This window comes from Polypterus senegalus, chromosome 1 (assembly GCF_016835505.1).
Source record: "Polypterus senegalus isolate Bchr_013 chromosome 1, ASM1683550v1, whole genome shotgun sequence".
Classification (NCBI taxonomy): domain Eukaryota; kingdom Metazoa; phylum Chordata; class Cladistia; order Polypteriformes; family Polypteridae; genus Polypterus; species Polypterus senegalus.
Genome location: NC_053154.1, coordinates 257989390 through 258013253, shown reverse-complemented (window position 1 = coordinate 258013253; position 23864 = coordinate 257989390). Strand labels below are relative to the sequence as shown.

Sequence of the window (23864 nt, the reverse complement as noted above, 5' to 3'; positions counted from 1 at the left end):
ATTATGCTGTCTTAAGGAATTGTTCTGTTGTGTATATTGTATTGTATTGACCCCTACTTTTGACACCTACTGCACCCAACCTACCTGGAAAGGGGTCTCTCTTTGAACTGCCTTTCCCGAGGTTTCTTCCATTTTCCCTACAAGGTTTTATTGGGAGTTTTTCCTTGTCTTCTCAGAGAGTCAAGGCTGGGGGCTGTCAAAAGGCAGGGCCTGTTAAAGCCCATTGCGGCACTTCCTGTGTGATTTTGGGCTATACAAAAATAAACTGTATTGTATTGTATACATTATATAGTTTATGCCTACATTTTGTCATCTACTACTAGAATATAAAAAAGTTTCTGTTTTAACAATGTGTTGACACAGATTACTGTAGAAACGGAACAGACATGAAATGCGTGTGTTCCAAACAATGATCTATTATTTCCACTCTAAAACTCCACTTCACTCCCAGATACTCAATCAAGGCATGAGCTGAGAGAAGTTCGTACACGTTCTAAATTGGTGGGGGGATGGAATAGCCGACTTCTCTTATCAGCACATTTAGAAGACAAAGGGCGCTGGAGAGGTGTGAAGGGATTTAAGAAGCAGTTTAAGGTGGGACGGAATTATGAGTTTTTTCGTAGGCTCTGGTAATTCTAGTGTTAAGGTGGAGAAAGACAAACAAATTGTGATTGCATTCACTACACTGTTGGCACGCAGACTTATTCTGATAAACTGGAAGAACCCAAACTCTCCTCTTTTAAGTCAGTGGGAAACTGATGTGTTATATTATTTAAAATTGGAAAAAATCAAATACTCAGTTAGAGGATCTGTGCAGACTTTTTTCAAAACATGGCAGGATCTAATCAGTAATATTTTGAAATGATTTTATAAAGCACAGAGAATTTGTTGATTTAGGTATTTTTACAAGCCTTAAATTTTACACCGTTTGGCTTGCTCTCTCTCTCAGGGGTGGGGATCGATCTGTTCTTAGCATAATTCTTTTTTTTTGTAAAAACTTGATTGCTATGTATTGATTGTAATAAAATTAATAAATAATAAATAAAAAAAAAAAACAATACTTTCTAAACAAACCATGCAACTACAGTTTACAGATGACTCCTGTAATGCAGTATGTACTAAGTGGAAACTTTAACAGCTACATCATCCTTTCTGACACAGTGTAAGACACTGCTCATTCAGAGACATCATATATACAGAAAATTCAGTTCATTCCAGATTGGCAGGCATCAACAAACTTTGAATGTGTGCAATTCAAGGGAAAAGTGGTGGAGACTAAAGTGGCTATGAAAAAGATATTGTACTGGGAGTCCCATGCACAGGCATGCAGCTATCAAGAATATTAAATGTTATGTTAATGTCATATCAAGACTAGGCCATAATCCAAAAAACGCTCAGCAAGTGGTGACATTTTATTAAGAATTTCATTGTTGTCAAAAGGAGATGGCAAAAGAACATGTGCTAGGGCTACAGTCAGTTAACTTATACAGTACAAAAGTAATGTGACGCAAGTCATAAAAGAACCCATAACTCACCATACTTTTAAAAGATTTAAAGTGGTAACTAACAGTCTAAAATATTTACATTTTTAATTATTTATATTTTGTCAGTAGAAAGAATTGGGTACAATTTGCAATTGAGTCCAAGGTACTCAAACCCTAAAGAATATAAAAATATTTCCTGATCTGATGAGTATCTAGTCCCTGGCAATTTACACTGATTGATGATCTCTTTAGTCTTTAACAATATAATGTAGGTGGTGGCAGCACAATCATATAAGATGCGTTTACCCAACCCATTTTTCGTAATAGAAGTAGTTTAACTTTTGAATGTCATAGGATATTGAAATATCACTTTGATCATGCAGCCATCTTTAAATTGGATTTTTCAAGAAAATAATGTGATGCATCTACACAATAACAAAAGCTCTGCAATGGCTTGGATAACATGACTGAAAATTCCGCTAGTCAGTTATTTACTCAGTCACCATATAACAACCTGTGGCAAAGAACAGAAATAACAGTTCAGCTAATCTAAAACACAGTGGAAATTGCATGGGCTTCATAGTTCCAAATCCTTGTCAAGTTAATACCCATGCTGCCCTGAGAACAAAGAGAGGATCAATTCACAACGATAAGTAATAAAACTTTCTTCTCATATTAATATGTTAATGACATGATATGTTAACAATTCCAATAAACATTCCAATAAAAAAACTGCACCATTACTCATTACAAAATTAAACCTTTAAAAATGTCATACTATTTCATTGTATTTAAAATATTTGTGATCCAATAGTATTTTGTAAAATGATCATCCCACAGCTTAGGGGTAACACCGAGTAACAGCATATAAAACCATATGGAAAACAATACAGCATACTTTAATTTGTGTGATAAATAATAAAACCAAGTGCAAATACTTATTTTTTTTAAAATGTGTTCAAAGGGTTTTTGCTCCCCCTCCTTACAATTCAATAAAACAATGCTCACCAGTGCAACATAAAGCTTGCTGTTCTAAGGTATTTTTATCAGATAATTAGGGAGTTTAGAAAGGGAAATGTATATTACACTAATGTATAGAAAGCAAAATGTACAGTAGGCCCAAGTTATATTACTAGTTTAGTGTAAGGTTTTAAATCAAAATTACTCACCCTCCCAGATCTACATGATGGAATGAAAGATCTGATTTACCGTACTATATTTCAACAAGTCTGCACAGCTTTTACTAATTATTCAAAAAATGTATTTTTTTTCTCCAAACAGATTTCCCTTGAATATTTACTAACATTTCAAACAATCATGTTGTAAATTCACTAGCTACATTCAGTCAGACACCAGAGTCATCCCTGTTATAATACAAATATCAATGCAAGAATATCCCCAAGAGAATTAATTTGTTTATTTGTTTTATAAATGCATTAAAGCATAAATAAATGCATGTTTTAACTTTTAATTTGAATGTAAAGTTGTATTTAGTGTGTGTTTGTTTCTATTTAAAGTTGGAAACTGCACATACACAGTACTATACAGTTCAACAAACAGAGTTTATAAAAGCCATGGAATTTGACAAGGAATTCAAAAGTGCTATGAACTTGCTTCTATAGTTTTAATTTTGGATTAATAATTGAAGTTACAAAAACACCTTATGTAGACTTTTCTAAAGAAAATATTTGTTTTAATAGCTACCAAGCCTACCATAAGAACTTTCATAAACAGAATTGAAATATCATTCAGTTAAACATCTCAAGAATTTAGTAGGATTTGACCATTTACATTTATGAAGACAACCTGTTAACATCTTTGTTAAATTGTATTACACGAAAGGAGTAAAGTTCACAAGCTGCATTAAAAAACAAAATCACTGACCTAAGCTACTTATAGCCATATACAGTAAATTGCATCGAGAATAACAGGGTGAGGATTATTTGTGTGTTTAACTTAGAAATTTCACCAGTTTGGAATTAATGTTTTTTCAACAGTAACATTAATTTATATAGCACATTTTAATACAAACACTGTAGTTCAAGGTGTTTTACAAGATGAAATAAAAAGGAATATATAAAACATAAACAAACAAGTTTAGGCAATAATAATGGCCATGAGGACGGGGTTGGGTGAAGGGGGGGGTAACACACCTCTAGTTAGGCTAGAGGGAAAAAACTGCAGGGGTTCCAAGGCCAAAAGACCACCCAGCCTCCACTGGGCATTCTACCTAACACCCATTCATCCATCCATCCATCCTCTTCCACTTATCCGGGATCAGGTCGCGGGGGCAGCAGCTTGAGCAGTGAGGCCCAGACTTCCCTCTCCCCAGCCACTTCTTCCAGCACTTCCGGGAGAATCCCAAGGCGTTCCCAGGCCAGCCTGGAGACATAGTCCCTCCAGCGTGTCCTGGGTCTTCCCCAGGGCCTCCTCCCGGTTGGATGTGCCCAAAACACCTCACCAGGGACGCGCCCAGGAGGCATCCTCATCAGATGCCCGAGCCACCTCATCTGACTCCTCTCGATGCGGAGGAGTAGTGGCTCTACTCTGAACCCCTCCCGGATAACTGAGCTTCTCACCCTATCTATAAGGAAAAGCCCAGACACCCTGCAGAGAAAACTCATTTCAGCCGCTTGTATTCACGATCTCGTTCTTTCGGTCACTACCCATAGCTCATGACCATAGGTGAGGGTAGGAATGTAGATCGACTGGTAAATTGAGAGCTTTGCCTTACAGCTCAGCTCTTTTTTCACCACGACAGACCGATGTAAAGCCCGCATCACTGTGGATGCCGCACCGATCCGCCCGTCGATCTCACGGTCCATTCTTCCCTCACTCGTGAACAAGACCCCGAAATACTTGAACTCCTCCACTTGGGGCAGGATCTCTCCCCCAACCCTGAGAGGGCACTCCACCCTTTTCCGGCTGAGGACCATAGTCTCAGATTTGGAGGTGCTGATTCTCATCCCAGCCGCTTCACACTCCGCTGCGAACCGATCCAGAGAGAGCTGAAAATCACGGCCTGATTAAGCAAACAGGACAACATCATCTGCAAAAAGCAGTGACCCAACCCTGAGTCCACCAAACCGGACCCCTTCAACACCCTGGGTGCAACTAGAAATTCGGTCCATAAAAGTTATGAACAGAATCAGTGACAAAGGGCAGCCCTGGCGGAGTCCAACTCTCACTGGAAACGGTCTCGACTTACTGCCGGCAATGCGGACCAAGCTCTGACACCAGTTGTACAGGGACCAAACAGCTCTTATCAGGGGGTCCGGTACCCCATACTTCCGGAGCACCCCCCACAGGCTTCCCGGAGGGTCACAGTCGAACGCCTTTTCCAAGTCCACAAAACACATGTAGACTGGTTGGGCAAACTCCCATGCACCCTCCAGGGGCCTCATGAATAAACGGTGCGTACGCACAGAAATGTTGCGTAAGAACTTTTCCACGTTCAAATCGCGATGTATAAAACCTACACTTGGCGTAAAGCCACGCACTTTTCCACGGTACCTCATGCCTTGTAAATGCAAGTTCTACGCTCGGTTTTGCAAACTGGCGGCACCCAGCGTCAAAGCAATGGTACTGTTCTTGTGTGATTACTCATTATTTTCATGACGGCTTTATAAATACACAGAAACTAACCGCATATTGTTTATTAGTGTAATGCATCTGATTGTAATTAACTTGTAACAATATAATGGTCCAGGGAATAGCCATAGTATTCTAAATACCATAACTGCTTTAGCGTTGTTACTCTCACTGCACCTTCCTCTTCTTCTTCTTCTTCTTTCAGCTCCTCCCGTTAGGAGTTGCCACAGCGGATCATCTTTTTCCATATTACTCTCACTGCACGACTCGGAGTATTTATATCACTGTATCTGAGTGTAAATCACAGCAGCAGCTGATCGGAAGAAATTATCGGTATACAGCTTTAAGGACACGCTGTCTCAGCCACTGCAAAACGCGTTTTAAAGCCTTTCCTGTACAGACCTCGCGGTTCAGAAACAGTTTAATCCCAAGAACTTTAAATGCACTCAATCAATTGCTCCTTGTAGAACGGTTTGTACTTATAAGTACAATCACCCCACTGTAAACTTGTACTACAGTTATAATATCTCACAACCTGGGCCACTTTATAAAGCGCGTATTTACATATTTTTAAGGTGAAATGCAGCAAAATATGTTTGTTAAATTATACACATAAAACTTTAACTTCATTTAAATAATCTATATTCTTCACTGGGAGTGTCGTGAAGGATAGAATAATTAAACATGTACTACGAAGATATTTCAATGTTCTTTAAGCGTTTTGAAGAATCGGTAGCTAAGCTTACAGATGGCTTAACGTCTATTACAGAGCTGATTGTATGGCGATCGGTTACTTGGGAAAGAAAAGCACTCTTGGGCGGCCACGCAATATATACTGAATATAAAACAGAAAGAAAATAACAACACAGCTAAAAACGCATGCGACAAATTTCGACAAAAGATAAATGCTTGTCATGAGCACGAGGCTCATGAAACACATGTTTAATAATGTGCTTTAGCTCCTATCATCATGAAAATGACATCAAGTATACATCTCAGTATTTTAGTTATTCAGAGAGCTGTAATATCACAAATGTAATGGACTCTGTGTCCAGTTGGAGGAAGAGAGCCAGTTTAAGAAGCAAGTAGTGATTCACACACATAGATCACATCTGAGTAGAAGATCAAATACAAAACAAAGCGTTTAGCGTGCTACTTTAATTACGATGTGATTTGAGAAACTGGTTGATTAAACGATTTTAAGATGAAGTTTATAATGTTCTACTAAATGACAAAATAAACTACGTGATTAAAGTGGAAATGTCGAGATTGAAGTTGACATTTAGTGCTTTTCTCCACCGTGTGCCTTTTTTCTCTGTACCCTAATAAACTTTCATATGACACTCAGACAGTGGGCTTACAACTCTTCTTTTCAAGGCAACTTTGATATGTGACTTCTTTTTATTTCCGGCACTGTGCGATTTTGTGAATGTGAGCTTTCAAGTTTCTCCAACACGCTATGTCACTCGATCAACTTCATTTTGTTGATTATACCACGGTTTATTTGAACAAATAGTATGTTTTTCCTTTGCCTCCACTTTGTATTCGCTGAAATTCTTATATTTTCCCCGTGCTTTTTCCATTGTCTTTTCACAGAAGGCTGCGCTTAAGGGCGATTTATATTGATTTGCATATTCAAATAGGCGTAATTCTGGGAGGATTTGGGGCGTTACATAATGCGCGTGCACGAGCGTTAGTTTTCCGCGCAGGTCGGGATTTATGTAGCGGAAGAGCGTGGAAGTTGGAGTACACACAGATTCCTGCATCTGGATTTTTCTGTGCGTAAGCACATTTCGCTTTATGCTTACGCCATGTTATAGTGCGAGTTCTACGCACAACGTTATACATGAGGCCCCAGGACTCTGCCAAGGGTGTAGAGCTGGTCCACTGTTCCGCGACCAGGACGAAAACCACACTGTTCCCCCTGAATCCGAGGTTTGACTATCCGACGGACCCTCCTCTCCAGATCCCCCGAATAGACTTTTCCAGGGAGGCTGAGGAGAGTGATCCCTCAGTAGTTGGAACACACCCTCCGGTCCCCCTTTTTAAAGAGGGGGACCACCACCTCGGTCTGCCAATCCAGAGGCACTGTCCCCGATGTCCATGCGATGTTGCAGAGACGTGTCAACCAAGACAGTCCTACAACATCCAGAGCCTTGAGGAACTCGGTATCTCATCCACCCCCGGGGCCCTGCCACCAAGGAGTTTTTTGACCACCTCGGTGACCTCAGTCCCAGAGATGGGACAGCCCACCTCAGAGTCCCCAGGCTCTGCTTCCTCATTGGAAGGCATGTTAGTGGGATTGAGGAGGTCTTGAAGTACTCCCCACCGACCCACACGTCCGAGTGAGGTCAGCAGAGCACCATCTCCACCATATCACGGTGTTGACACTGCACTGCTTCCCCCTCCTGAGACGCCGGACGGTGGACCAGAATCTCCTCGAAGCCATCAGAAAGTCGTTCTCCATGGTCTCCCCAAACTCCTCCCACGCCCGAGTTTTTGCCTCAGCAACCACCGAAGCTGCATTCCGCTTGGACTACCGGTACCTATCAGCTGCCTCCAGAGGCCCACAGGACAAAAAGGTCCTATAGGACTCCTTCTTCAGCTTCACAGCATCCCTCACCGCCAGTGTCCACTAACGGGTTCGGGGATTGCCGCCACGACAGGCACCGACCACTTTACAGCCACTGCTCCGGTCAGCCGCCTCAACATTAGAGGCACGAAACATGACCCATTCGGACTCAATGTACCCCACCTCCCTCGGGATGTGGTCGAAGTTCTGCCGAAGGTGGGAGTTGAAGCTACTTCTGACATAGGACTCTGCCAGCCGTTCCCAGCAGACCCTCACAACACATTTGGGCCTACCAGGCCTAACCGGCATCCTCCCCCACCATCGAAGCCAACTCACCACCAGGTGGTGATCAGTTGACAGCTCCGCCCCTCTCTTCACCCGAGTGTCCAAGACATGTGGCCGCAAGTCCGATGACACGACCAAAAAGTTTACCTAACACAAATGGCCTAAATCAGTCCTCATGGTTTACAGGCTTTACACGAAAGAATTTGATGATGATGGTCATGTGGACATCTGGGACACCCGCCATTCAATCCATAAATGCAGGGGGCAGCATGGTACTTTGATGATGAGGTGGTGGTGCCACAGATCGCCATCACAGAAGAACCGGAAAAGACAGCAAAGAATAGTACAGAATGGTATGGAATTGCAGAACACAGAGGAAAATGATAATTCAATGCCCATATAGACTAATAGGGATACAACTAAAATGTAGCTATGAAAAAGCCATTTTTAAAATAATGGGTTTTTAGCATGTTTTTAAATTGTTCTACAGTATTAGCCTGGCAAATTTTTACTGGTAAAGTATTCAAAATTTTAGGTACATAACAGCAAAAGGCCACCTCACCACTTCTTTCAGATTGGATCTTGGATTTATAAACCGACCATCATTTGAAGATCTGAGGTTATGACTTAAGAGTGTAAAGGGACAGACTTTCCAAAATGCATGACAGGGTGAGATTTAAGGCTTTGTAAACTATTAGTAGTATTTTAAAGTCAATTCTAAATAACACAAGTAACCAAAGTAGCGATGCAAAACCTGGTAAAATATACTCAGATTTTATTTTTCTAGTTAAGATTCCTGCTGCTGTATTCTGCACTAACTGAAACCGATTGATGTTTTTCTTAGGTAGTCCTGTAAGGAGTGCGTTACAGTAATATAGTTAACTGAAAACAAAAGCATTAACTAATTTTTCAGCATCTTATAAAGTTATAAGAGGTCTAACTTCAGCTATATTTCTTAAGTGAAAGGCCCACAGATTGACTAAGGTGGTTAATAAGAATACTGTGATCAATGGTGTTAAATTCTGCACTCAAGTCTAAGAGAACAGCAACACATACACCACCTCTCTCCTGTCATCATTAACCTGCAAATCATTTACTATTTTAACCAGTGCAGTTTCTGTACTGTGATTTGTTATAAAAACTGACTGAAACTTGTCAAGAACAGAATTTTTATTCAAGTAATCATTTAGCTGTGTAATGACTGCCTTTTTTTAGAACTTTACTTAAAAATATCAGGTTAGATATTGGTCTAAAATTGTCAAAAACAGAGGAGCTGAGATTATTTTTTCTTGAGCAGGGGTTTGACAACTGCAGTCTTAACACAATTAGGGAAGACCCCCACCATATCTAATGATGACTTCACCATATTAAGCATACTGTCAATTAGCACAACAGAGACTTTTTTGATAAAGCCTGTTGGGATTGGTTTAAGGACATAGGTGGAGGATTTCAGTTGAGAAATTATTCTACTTATTTTGGATAGATCTATTCTGATGAAATAAATTTAACTTGCTGTAAATGGAATACTAGGATTCAGCTGGATTAACATTAGAGATAATATAGTACATTCCTCCAATGTCATTAATTTGTGTTTAAAAAATATAGTGAAAGCCTCACAAGTTGTGTTAGTAGTTTTTAAGAAGCATTCAATTGAGTGAGATGGGTTTAGAAGACCATCAATAGTTGAGAATAAAACTCTTGGACTGCTAGCATTTTCATTTATAATTTTAGAGATATAGGACTGCCTCTCAAGGCAGACTAGGTTGTTATATTCAGTTACTTTAGCCTTCAATATTTCATAATGGACTATCAATTTAGTTTTTCTCCATGCTTAACTCGCTGACGTGTTCTCTTTAAATCAGATAATCTTTGGGTTTTCCTGGGTATAATAGTTAAGGGATGATTTCTTAACTGTCTTTTCAGGGGTGACAGCTGCAGCACTTACATTAGCATAAAAATATTCCACCTTGCTATTAACATTATTAGCATTTTTGATATATTCACTACAAATGGACTAATTGTTTAGAATATTAGCAAACTTTAAAGCTGCAGATGTATCAAAGTAACATTTTTTTACAATATGCCTCTCATTAGTTGTTGTTTTCAGTATTTCTACATTAAATAATATGAAAAAGTGGTCTGATGTATCAATATCCACGACCTTCCTCACGTCAACTGTTAAACCTTTTGCAATGCCTAAATCCAGTGTGGGTCCTCCCTTATGTGTGGGCTGGTTGATGTGCTGGCTGACATTAAATGAGTGCAGGAGGTTCATGAAATCTCTTACTTTCCAGTCACACTGGCAATAAACAGGAAAGTTAAAATCGCCAATAATTAGGAACCTATCAATGTTAAATATTATAGATACGAACTCTGAGAATTCCTCAGTGAAAGATGGATTATATTTAGGAGGTCTATAGAAGGACAATACGAGTGACTGGGACACACCTTGAATAACAATGGCAAGATACTCAAAAAATGTGAAGGTATCAAAGTCGACACCTTTACACTTTAATCAGGTTGAGTAAATATTTGCTAAAATGCCACCTTTTTTTGCCTTGGCGAAACACATGAGTAAAGCTGTAAATTGGAAGTGCAATTTCAACTAAAACTGCAGCACCACCAGAGGTAAACCACATATCACTTAATGTAAGAAAGTAGATTTTCCTATCACGAATAAGGTCGTCACCCCATACATACAACCCCTACCTCCATCAACTCTGCACCTCTTTACTTGGTCAATTTGTGTGCTTTGTGCCATGTGGCCAAAGAATATCAGTCTATTTTTCTATGCCTATACAGTGGAACCTCGAAGTAATTTCCCCTATAGGAATGTACAGTATGTAAATAAAATTAATCCGTTCCAGACCGTACGAACTGTATGTAAATATATTTTCTTTAAAGATTTTTAAGCACAAAAATAGTTAATTATACCATAGAATGCACAGTGTAATAGTAAATTAAATGTAAAAACATTGAATAACACTGAGACAAAACACCCAGGCTCCCTGCTCAGCAGCTCGCTCGCTCTCAGCTGCACGCGAGCCTGCGCTCGCTCTCTCCTGCACCAGCTTTCTCCTCCTGCTTCCTGCCTTCTCCTGCAACCTCCCGTTCTTTCCTGTTCTCTTCATTTTTCCTTTAGCCGACTCACGCTTCTACTTATGAAGAGGCGTGGTAGTCGTGGCAATCAGCAGCTCCTGGGAACAATTACAGATGCAGACCGCTTCTCACCTGTGCACTTACGTGAGAAACACCCACATCACAAACTCCTCAGGAACCGCATCGGCCACACACCACCACGCCGCGAGTGCAGTGATTATTTATTAAAACAGACCTTTTTGACAGGAGCTGTGGAACCACTATACCACAGGAAGAAGCTGGGTTAAGAGGAGGTTACAGTTTTGAGGGAGAGTCCCTCTGTGTGATGCACAGAGAACAATGTACAGTACAGGGAGAGACTGAACGCATGCAGAAATCATCGGCGAGTATGAACCAGAACGGAAACCAAACAGAACACAAAGAGTTCACAGCAAATGCACAGGGAGAGACTGAACATGTGCGGAAATCATTGGCGCGTACGAACCAGAAGGGAAACTTGCTTGTTCGTCAACCGAGCGTGTGGTCGTGAACAGATGCAAATGTTTGGCCAAGTTTTTGGTCGTAACCCGATTTGTACGTGTTCACAGACATTCATGAACCGAGGTTCCACTGTATATGCCTTATCCCCCATGTGCCAGTCTCTTCAACTGTGAACTTGTCTTTCTTTCTCGAAGCTTCATACAACCATCCATCTGATCATTCTTATTTCAATTTTAAAGTCCATATTTTACTACACTTTATAAAATCCCTAAGAAAGCTTTATTTTTCCCCAGTGACTTTGAGAATTTCCTTTACAACTCCCAAAAGTACTTTCACACACATTCCATCCTTGCTTACCACCTTCATAGCTGCACATGCTTCTATTTTCATTAAGTTAACTAAGTAACTGACGCAACTAAGCAAAACAACTCCACTGCTGAGATCTAAAGCTAAACAAAAAATTATGACAAAAAGATTTAAAGCAACTTATTTTTAAAAATAAACTTAGCATCACTAGCTGAGTGGTTCTTCATTTTTAAAGATATGCACTTCTAAAATATTCAACCATTTTATTGAAAAGTTGGCAGCTAGGTAGTATAATGATTAAAGGTGCAACCTTAAAGATGTAGGATTCTGGTTTTAAATGATATCTCAGGTAGCACATTCTCCCTGTGTACATGAAAATATCCTCCCACTTCACAAGGGTGGATTAGCCACACAAAAACTCGCCCTGCATGTGCAAGTGTATTCTGTAATTTGCTGGCACCAGGGCAAGGTTGGTTGATGCCTTGCACAAAATGCTCAACCACCAAAAACCGTATAACAGAATAAGCAAGGGAAGAAATAAATTAATGTTAAACACAGCAAGATGAATGTTACTTGCTTGACAGAACCAGTCATTTAGGTAGGTAGGTAGGTAGGTAGATCTTTATTTGTCCCCAGGAGGAAATTTTGCAACAATTCTAAAATACATTTAGTGGCTAATATTAGTGACAAACCAGAAGCCTAATCAAATCTAATCAAGACTAGTATCTAGTAAAACAAATTCATAAGCAAAAATAAAAAAAACTTTGAGAACGCATCTGTGAAAAGATTACAATACAATAGTTCAACAATAAACAAATACATACATCTATATATATAATTCACTAAGGCAAGACAACCATGGAAAGCACACTGGAAGGGGCGTGGATTCACTGAGCAGCCAGATACAATTGGACAAGTAAGAAGACACCTATGGCGCACGCAGGAAGGAGCCACGCCCACCAACTCCTGGCACCTCCGAGCCACGTTGACTGTTCATAGAGGCATGTTTCTCGCGGAGGTGAATCGCCATATGTAGCGTGTAAAACGGTTTCCGAGGGGTATCTCATGGGATCCTTAAAACAATCCTTTACAACTGAGGTTAAAACACAATGAAGTAAGCAGTCTTTAAAAAAACGAGTTTTTGGTTACGACGCATGACCGTGTGCACCATAGCAAACTTTTTTTACACACTACATACAGCAATTCGCATCCGCGACAAACGTGCGTCTTCTTAGATGCTCCTGCAGTAACACGGAAAGTCCATGTGAGTCAAAGGTGCATCTGGACTGTGCAAAGACAACAACGACTCAAGTGACGAATTGGAGGTGGGCACATGAGCGATGGTGGTCCGCCAGTTTTCAGTCACGGACATTTGTGTGTTGGTTCGTTCCATGCATTGTTACAATGTTGCTTTTCTTGCTGATTTATTACATTACCGAATTTTCAAATGTTAATTTTCTCCCTGTGCTTAAAGATAATTAAAAAACCGGCCTAAATATGCGGCGTATGGTATGCCGCGGGTTGGCTAGTTATATTATATTTTGATTAACAACAGATCCTTCTCAAATATACATCTGAATTACAAGAGAAAGAAAACTTCTGACTTGGCAGTCATAGTCACAGTAAGGCACTATGCAGGCGTATTGCGGTTGGTGTAAAGGAACCCCAGTGGTGTTTCTTAATTTGTTAGAGGAAAGCACTCTGGGTTACTGTTACTGTGTCAGAGAGATGATGTGCAGCACTGTTCATAACTGCATTCAGTTTTATTACATTTTATTCTTCACTATTACCCCGAAGATATGTATGTATTCTTTTTCTTTCGGCTGCTCCTGTTAGGGGTTGCCACAGCGGATCATCTTCTTCCATATCTTCCTGTCTTCTGCATCCTGCTCTGTCACATCCACCACCTGCATACCCTCTCTTATCACATCCATAAACCTTCTCTTAGGCCTTCCTCTTTTCCTCTTCCCAGGCAGCTCTATCCTTAGCATCCTTCTCCCAATATAACCAGCATCTCTCCTCTGCACATGTCCAAACCAACGCAATCTCGCCTCCCTGACTTTGTCTCCCAACCGTCCATCTTGAACTGACCCTCTAATGTACTCATTTCTAATCCTATCCATCCTCGTCACACCCAATGCAAATCTTAGCATCTTTAACGCTGCCACCTTCAGCTCTTTCTCCTGCATTCTGGTTAGTGCCACCGTCTCCAACCCATATAACATAGCTGGTCTCACTATTGTCCTGTAGACCTTCCCTTTCACTCTTGCTGATACCCGTTGTCACAAATTACTCCTGACACACTTCTCCACCCATTCCACCCTGTCAACACTCTCTTCTTTACCTCTCTTCCACAATCCCCATTACTCAGTACTCCACCTTCGCCAACTCTACTCCCTGCATCCTCACCATTCCACTGACCTCCCTCTCATTTACACACACGTATTCTGTCTTGTTCCTACTGACCTTCATTCCTCTCCTCTCTACAGCATATCTCCACCTCTCCAGGGTATCCTCAACCTGCTCCCTACTATCGCAACAGATCAATGTCATCAGCAAACATCATAGTCCATGGGGATTCCTGTCTAATCTCGTCTGTCAACCTGTCCATCACCATTGTAAAGAAGGGCTCAGAGATGATCCCTGATATAATCCCACCTCCACGTTGAATGCATCCATCGCTCCTACTGCAGACCTCACCACTGTCATACTTCCCTCGCACATATCCCGTACAACTCTTACATCCTTCTCTGCCACTCCCGACTTCCTCATACAATACCACAGCTACTCTCGAGACACCCTGTCATATGCTTTCTCCAGGCCCACAAAGACGCAATGCAACTCCTTCTGGCCTACTCTAAACTTCTCCATCAACATCCTCAGCAGAGGTGCATAGAGTAGCCAAAAATTGTACTCACGGAAGAGTAGTGCTACTTCAAAATAATATTACTCAAGTAGAAGTAAAAAGTAGTCATCCAAAAAAATTACTTAAGTAAGAGTAAAAAAGTACTTGGTGAAAGGACTACTCAAGTACTGAGTGACTGTTTGATCATACTAAATTATTTTTTAGAAATGTTGTAATAAGACAGACAGAAATATAAAATAATGTGCAAATTCTGTTATTTCCAAATAATAAAATAAAAAATGAGTAAAAATAAATAACAATATATTTACAAAATAAAGATGCACAAATAACACAAAGTTCTAAATCAGTTCTTCACAACAACGCTTTTGAAGCCAATACCTACAGTAGGTAACATGTATGAGTGAACAGTGCAAACTACTTACAGTGAAAAGATATACTGTACACTAGGGGTGCCCAATACGTCGATCGCGATCGGAAAAGGTAGCGCAGGTAGATCGCATTGCATTCAAAAAAAATGTTTTGTTTTTTTTTTAAATGTTAGTCTATCATATATCTTCCCTATGGCATTTACCACTTGATTGACATACAGGGCGGCCAGTTTGAGATCTCTTTTCTTCTAACACACTGGTCATCCCACTTGATTGACATACAGGGCGGCCAGTCTGAGATCTCTTTTCTTCTAACACACTGGTCATCCCACATGCACAATCAAACGCGTGAGCTACTGCAAAATTCCGGCTATCTAAGTGATCTAGTTAGCTTTCCAATTTCCAATCCAGAAGGGATTTAAAAAAAATTTGTTGGTTATGGGCTGGATGTGGAATTGGAAGAGAATTTTTTTTCTCTCACAATGTCACAATCGATGTGCGTTTGTCCGAACTGTCAATCTATTATTGCTATTCCAAAGAAGGAAAATGTGGAAGGGCACTTCGAACTGTTCATAAAAACTACCAAACTGACTTCCTTCCGAAAAGCGATCCGAGAAAGAGAGAGGAGAGGGAACTAAAATCGCAGTTAATCGGACAGCCGTAATTTTTCACTCGGCTGAATTCAAAAGCAAAGGCAGACACACCGAAGCATCGTTCCGGGTGAGTCACTCAATCATTAAGCATAAGAAGTTCTTCCAAGATGGAGAGACGATAAAAGATGCCTTTGTTGAGGCAGCTGACTAGGGAGAAATTACTGCTGAGATTTCAAGACCCCTGGCAGGAGAAGAAGGAGTTTCTCCTTGTCATTAAACATGCAGAATACAAGCAACTTAATAACAATCAATGGCCTCTAGACTTGGCATTTTTTTTCCAATCTGACCAACATGTTGAATGAGCTTAATTTACAGCTGCAAGGAAAAGAGAAAACCATGTTCAATATGATTAGCTTAGTTAATGCTTTCAAACAAAAAATGCAACATCTGTCCTCAAAGCTGCAGCGCCTTGATTTGGGGAACATCCAAAACCTCTCGTCAGAGCTGGAAACGCAATGGAAGACGTGTCCGCAACTTGACAGCATACACTACACAGAGCAGATTGAAAATTGCCTGTCAGACTTTGATAGACAGTTTCAAGACTCAGCTTTACTTGTGCCAATTGTTACATTTAAGTGCTATCCATTTAGGGAAGATGTTGAGGGTGATTCACCCGCATCAAAAATTGCAACACTGTTTTACCTAAAACTCCTCTACAGTGGAGGATGAGATTTTGACACTACAGGATGACATTCAGCTGAAGTATGGGTCTCATGGACAGTTTTGGAACTTACTCACAGAGGAACAGTACCCAAACATGAGGAAATGTGCTACCTCCTTGACTGCATTATTCGGCTCTACTAAGTCAGCCTTTTCCCACATGAAGATTATTAAATCCAAATACTGTAGTGACCATAAATATATTGAATTGTTATTGTGCCATAAGGGTTATTCAGTTATGCAAGGTACGACAACATATATTTTATGTATAAAGTATACTCAGTGTGTATATATATATGCGCCCATCATAAAATTAGAATACCATGACAAAGTTGATTTATTTCAGTAATTCCATTCAAAAAGTGAAACTTGTATATTAGATTCATTCATTACACACAGACTGATGTATTTCAAATGTTTATTTTTTTTAATTTTGATGATTATAACTGACAACTAATGAAAGTCCCAAATTCAGTATCTCGGAAAATTAGAATATCAATTAAGACCAATGCAAAAAAAGGATTTTTAGAAATGTTGGCCAAATGAAAGGTATGAACATGAAAAGTATAAGCATGTACAGCACTCAATATTTAGTTGGGGCTCCTTTGGCCTGGATTACTGCAGCAATGTGGCGTGGCATGGAGTCGATCAGTCTGTGGCACTGCTCAGGTGTTATGAGAGCCCATGTTGCTCTGATTGTGGCCTTCAGCTCTTCTGAATTGTTGGGTCTGGCGTATTGCATCTTCCTCTTCACAATACCCCATAGATTTTCTATGGGGTTAAGGTCAGGTGAGTTTGCTGGCCAAACAAGAACAGGGATACCATGGTCCTTAAACCAGGTACTGGTAGGTATGGCACTTTGTGCAGGTGCCAGGTCCCGTTGGAAAATGAAATCTGCATCTCCACAAAGTTCTTCAGCAGCAGGAAGCATGAAGTGCTCTAAAACTTCCTGGTAGATGGCTGCGTTGACCTTGGACCTCAGAAAACACAATGGACCAACACCAGCAGATGACATGGCACCTCAAACCATCACTGACTGTGGAAACTTTACACTGGACCTCAAGCAGCGTGGATTCTGTGCCTCTCCTCTCTTCCTCCAGACCCTGGGACCTTGATTTCCAAAGGAAATGCAAAATTTACTTTCATCAGAGAACATTACTTTGGACCACTCAGCAGCAGCTTTGTCTTTAGCCCAGGCAAGACACTTCTGACGCTGTCTCTTGTTCAAGAGTGGCTTGACACAAGGAATGTGACAGCTGAAACCCATGTCTTGCATACGTCTGTGCGTGGTGGTTCTTGAAGCACTGACTCCAGCTGCAGTCCACTCTTTGTGAATCCCCCCCACAGTTTTGAATGGGTTTTGTTTCACAATCCTCTCCAGGGTGCGGTTATCCCTATTGCTTGTACACTTTTTTCTACCACATCTTGTCCTTCCCTTCGCCTCTCTATTAATGTGCTTGGACACAGAGCTCTGTGAATAGTCAGCCTCTTTAGCAATGACCTTTTGTGTCTTGCCCTCCTTGTGCAAGGTGTCAATGGTCGTCTTTTGGACAACTGTCAAGTCAGCAGTCTTCCCCATGATTGTGTAGCCTACAGAACTAGACTGAGAGACCATTTAAAGACTTTTGCAGGTGTTTTGAGTTAATTAGCTGATTAGAGTGTGTCACCAGGTGTCTTCAATATTGAACCTTTTCACAATATTCTAATTTTCCCGAGATACTGAATTTGGGACTTTCATTAGTTGTCAGTTATAATCATCAAAATTAAAAGAAATAAACATTTGAAATACATCAGTCTGTGTGTAATGAATGAATATATTATACAAGTTTCACTTTTTGAATGGAATTACTGAAATAAATCAACTTTGTCATGATATTCTAATTTTATGACCGGCACCTATGTGTGTGTGTGTGTGTGTATATGTATATATATATATATATATATAATTTTTAATGTAGGTAGTTAATTTCAACCTGGTCATTTCAAAAGTAACTCGCAAGCTGAAAACAGTGTGGGCACCACTGCTGTACATTGACAGTATAATACTGCATATTCACTTACCCTCCAAATAGCACAGCTGATAGAAAATAACATTAGAACAAGGAAGCTTGTGCACGTACAAGAAGTCTCACTTCACCTTGACTGTCTGTGTCTGTGCACATTTGGTTAAAACGTGTTTGTTCTTCACTCAGTGAAGTGATAGTTAAGCTTCAGCAGGAGCTGTCTCATTTTTCATGTACAGTATTCTTTCTTTCCCTGTCCGCTGTCTGTGAGGAATTTGTGCCGCTAGGACACAACAGTTTGTTTGGGGTCATGTGACTGCATGGCTACAACTGATTTGTGAAACGGAGCCATGTGATTATTGTTGCTACGTCTGATTGGTGAAAGTCATGCAGTAGATCCACTGGCGGATTCTCTCTGGCAAAAATATAGCACACTATCAAATGGAAAAAAAGTAACGATGAGTGTTGCCCAATGTTGCCCAAAGTAAGAGTAGCGTTTCTTCTTCACAAATGTACTCAAGTAAAAGTAAAAAGTATGGTGCAGTAAAACTACTCTTAGAAGTACAATTTTTTTAAAAAGTTACTTAAATAAATGTAACGGAGTAAATATAACTCGTTACTACCCACCTCTGATCCTCAGAGCAAACATTGCATCGGTGGTGCTCTTTCTTGGCATGAAACCATACTGCTGCTCACTAATCGTCACCTCACTTCTTAACCTAGCTTCCACTACTCATTCCCATAACCTCATACTATGGCTCATCAATTTTATTCCCCTGTAGTTACTGTAGTCCTGCACATCCCCTTATTCTTAAATATCGGCACGAGTACACTTCTTCTCCATTCCTCAAGCATCCTCTTACTTTCCAAGATTCCATTAAACAATCTGGTTAAAAACTCCACTTCCATCTCTCCTAAACACCTCCATGCTTCCACAACTATGTCATCTGGACCAACAGCCTTTCCATTTTTAATCCTTTTCATAGCTGTCCTTACTTCCTCCTTGCTAATCCGTTGCACTTCCTGATTCGCTATTTCCACATCATCCAACCTTCTCTCTCTCTTGTTCTTTTCTTTGATCAGCCTCTCAAAGTACTCTTTCCATCAGCTCAACACACTCTCCTCGCTTGTGAGTATGTTTCCATCATTGTCCTTTATCACCCTAACCTGCTGCACATCTTTCACAGCTCGGTCCCTCTGTCTAGCCAATCAGTACACGTCCTTTTCTCCCTCCTTAGTGTCCAACCTCTCATACAACTCATCATATGCCTTTTCTTTAGCCTTCACCACCTCTCTCTTCACCTTGCGCCTTATCTCCTTGTACTCTTGTCTACTTTCTGCATCTCTCTGCCATCCTCTTCCTCCGTATACTCTCCTGTATTTCCTTATTCCACCACCTGGTTTCCTTTTCCTCCCTTCTCTTTCCAGATGTCACGCCAAGCACCTTTCTTGCTGTCACCCTTACTACATCTGCTGTAGTTTCCTAGCTATCTGGTAACTCTTCGCTACCACCCAGTGCCTGTCTCACCTCCTCCCTAAACTCAACCTTGCAGTCTTCCTTTTTCAACTTCCACCATTTGATCCTTGGCTCTGCCCTCACTCTCTTCCTGATCTCCAACGTCATCCTACAGACCACCACCCTATGCTGCTTAACTACACTTTCCCCTGCCACCACTTTGCAGTCTTCAATCTCCTTCTGGTTGACTCTTCTGCATAGGATGTAATCTACCTGTGTGCATCTTCCTCCACTCTTGTACGTCACCCTCTGTTCCTCCCTCTTCTTAAAATACGTATTCACCACAGCCATGTCCATCCTTTTGGCAAAATCCACTATCCTCTGTCCTTCTTTCCTCTCCTTGACACCATACCTACCCATCACCTCCTCGTCTCCTCTGTTCCCTTCACCAACATGTCCATTGAAATCCGCTCAAATCACCACTTTCTGTCCCTTGGGTACACTGTTCATCACTTCATCCAACTCACTCCAAAAATCTTCTCTCTCACCTATTGCACACCCAACTTACGGTGCATATGCACTAATAACACTCATCATCACACCTCCAATTTCCAGATTCATGATCTTTACTCTGCCTGACACTCTTTTCACAACGTATTAAATGTATAGTAGGCACTCCTTGCATTTCATTTAATATATATGCCCGATCGTGGCAATAAAACTACTGTTGCCACACCTCATTTTCTCTGAAGAACTGAATAGAACTTTTGTGGCATGTTTCTTTTAATACAGAATATCAAAACTTTATCATTCTACTAAAATGTAAATTGTATGTTTTTTCATATTATTTTAAGTCTCCAAAATCAATCAGGTTAAATTTCAAATGTTAAGATGTGCTAATTTTACCTTCTGTTATGCTTCATAATGTATAATTATGTTAACTCTTTAATCAATACCAAATATTTTAAAAGCTACCGACAGTAACGACATTTAAAGTCCTTTGCACCACATTGTTATTGATCAATCAGCAAGATGAAACTTTAAATCATAAAGCAAACTTTAAGGTCACTTCTTACACTAAGCTGCGCTATACAGTAACTAGAATTACTACTTACTTATTGTGATCGGAAGCTGAAACGTGAGAAACTCTAAATAAACTATCTTTGCCTTGTTTTACTGGTCTCGTTCTATCAACAGCATGTTGCCTTTTTACGTATTTTGAGCCTTGTGTGGAATATGCTGTACAGCGTGCAGTTTAACAAAAGATACCCAAGCAACTCATATTGAACGCTGTCAACCTAATATCCAAAAGGATACTTATGCGCTATATACAGGGCATGAAGAAGACGCCTTGGCATCCTTGTGAACACTTTGTTTTGGCTCTAACAGCCGTTTTAGGTACTGAGAACCATTTAGGTCGAATCAGCACTCTTCCATGCTGCAAAAGTGAGAGCTCACGCAGGCCCTTCTTCTCCCCCAACCGCGCTAAACTCCGGCTCGTATTTTGTTTCCATTAAATTCAAAATTAACAATTCGGCCCTTACCGTATTTACCGTTGGAGTTTGTGGCGTTTTTCTTTTAATATTAAGTCTGAAAAAGTGACACTCCCAGCCACTGCACAGGCTTGTGTTTTTTTTCCTTTTTTTAACTTCACCGCTACGGTGGCCGCCGTAGTCCAAACATGTTCTTGAACCACTGCAATAAAAACGCAGATAAAAAAAAAAATCACAGTTCTGCGAGGGGGCGATTTTTTTTGCCATACAACTACATTCCACTAACAATCCGCCTGCCACTAAAGAAACATCAGACATGCGATAATAAATAACAGTGAAACATCATAATATTCTCGAACGTGCCAGCCAAGCACTGGGAGCTGCACTTTAGAGCAGGCGTCTCCTGCCACCTGAAGCAGATCGGATGGCTTGCCTTTCGAATCTAGAACAGTGGTTCTCGGACGCAGTCCTGGGGACTCCATGTGGCTGAAGGTTTGTGTTCCAACCAAATGCTGTTTTCAATTGGACTCTTAGCCTAATTAAGCAACTCGTTATTTCCCTAATTTTGTGTTTTGGGGTCAATGTAGACATTACATTGAATTTTTTATTAGAATGCACTCGACATTTAATGTATGTTACGTGGAGTCAGTTTACTGTTTGTTTTTTTTAACTTGGTTTTTCATATTTTCATCATCATCATGATTTTCATTCTGCTTTTCCAAGGGTTAGTCCATTATTTACTGAAGCAGTTTCAGTCTTTTATCATTCAGTGAACTTTGCTCGGGTGTCTGATCTGCTCGTTATTGTCATTATTAGAATACAATCAAGGGAGAAAACTACTCAGAAGGCATATTAACAGGAAAACAACAAAGAGAGTTAAGCATTCAACGATAAATCAAAAATCTAAATATTTATAAATTCAAAAATCATACTGTGTTGCTTTTCTTGAATGTAGGATGAAAGAAGAGAATTAAAGCCCATGTAATAATATTTTCAATTAGAGAACTGATTCTGAAAGTGGTCTGACCACAAACCTGCAGCCACATTGGGACCCCGGGACTGAGCTTGAGAACCACTGATCTAGTACATTCTTTTTCTGGCAGGCAAGGAGTTGGAGCTTTCTAAGAGCTACAAAAATGCCATTTAGATAAAGAGTCTTGTGAAAAAAGAAAGCACATCCATCCACCTTCAAGCTGGAATGGAACAGTATTGGGGCCACAGAGAATAAAATTAGGGACACTGTGAAGTACTTTTGACAAACTAACAATGAAGTGGTCCTCAGCAATTAAAAATTGACTGTCATTAAAAAGACATGTGTAAAAAGTAATCACACAATGGATTCAGTTGCTTGAGGAGTGGGAAAAGTCAGCACAGAAATATTTATAAGCTTCAGGATGGCTGCCATTCATTTGGAATTTGTAGTGGTGGATGAAAGTATCAAGTCTGAGCTGCAGAGAGGAAAACTCTGACATTTGTTTTAGAAGATATGACCTTTTTAATTACTGTGCTTTTGTTACTTAAAAGGGAGCATCTGGAAGACTCAGGTGATAACATCAATTGAACTAACACCACCAGAAATGCTTCTTCTTATCTACTGTGGTCTCTTGCAAAATGAACACTGGGTAGTTAAATTATGTACAGTTTCTTTAATAAGTCTATCAGGCAGTCTTCTATAGCACTTTCATATCTAGTGTGTCCTTCCACCAGAGGAGACACTCATTTTCACAGCTTGGTCTTTGCTGTAGAAATGTGTGCTCCCTGTCTTCTGTTTGCAAAATGAATATTGTAATTATAAAATTGTCCAAGATTTTATTAAAAAATTGAAGGAAGTCTTCTATATCACTTTCCTGTCTTCTGTGCCTTTATGTCTCATCCACTGGCAGGGACATTCATTTCCTTGACTGAGCCTTAGCCATAGAAATATGTGCCCCTTGACTGCTGCTGACAAAATAAAACACTAGGCTTCTAAAATTGTTCAGCATGTATTTGAACAATTTTATATCACTTTCATGGTGGTGCTCTGTACCTTCTAATGGAGGTGACACTCATTTCCATAGCCGGAGCAGAGCTGTACAAATGTGCTGCTTTTAAAATGAACACTAGAATTGCAAAATTGTTCAAAATCCCTTTTAAATGTTCACAGGCACTCTTTAGTATCGCTTACCTTTCCATTGTGCTCCATTTTTGTGTCAGCTGGGAGGGATACTCATTACCATGACCGGAGCTAACCTTTAGAATTCTATTTCTGTTCTGAAAAGTAAAACAATATTGAACAATTTTAATAAAAAAAAAAACAAGCACTTCCACAGTCTTTTTTAACTATGTTTCTGAAAAGCGCTTTGAGTAGCGAGAAAAATGTTATATAAATGTAAGCATTATTAATATTATTTTATGTCAGATTTTCTTAAATCCAAATAAAGCTGACAAGACTTCTTGCAAGATATGTGCCTCTGTAGGGTACCAAAGAAGTAAAACTGATTAGGAGATTTTGCGATCAGTTTGCGTAAAGTATATTAAGGAAAATATATTTTTTCATCATCCTCTCATT

The 23864-nt window shown here is 40.1% G+C and overlaps 1 protein-coding gene across 6 annotated transcripts in view; it reads right to left on the bottom strand.

Moving 5' to 3' along the window:
• sec31b (SEC31 homolog B, COPII coat complex component) overlaps positions 1-21503 on the bottom strand; it is a 127391-nt gene extending 105888 nt beyond the window's left edge. For 3 of the 6 annotated variants that reach the window (XM_039772569.1, XM_039772560.1, XM_039772587.1), the window contains exon 1: positions 21368-21501. The gene's annotated coding sequence lies outside the window, so the exon portion shown is untranslated. Of the gene's footprint in view, positions 1-21367 lie in introns of all 6 variants that reach the window. The other 3 variants (XM_039772577.1, XM_039772596.1, XM_039772602.1) reach the window with 2 other exon arrangements.
• Between the last annotated feature and the right edge of the window lie 2361 nt (positions 21504-23864).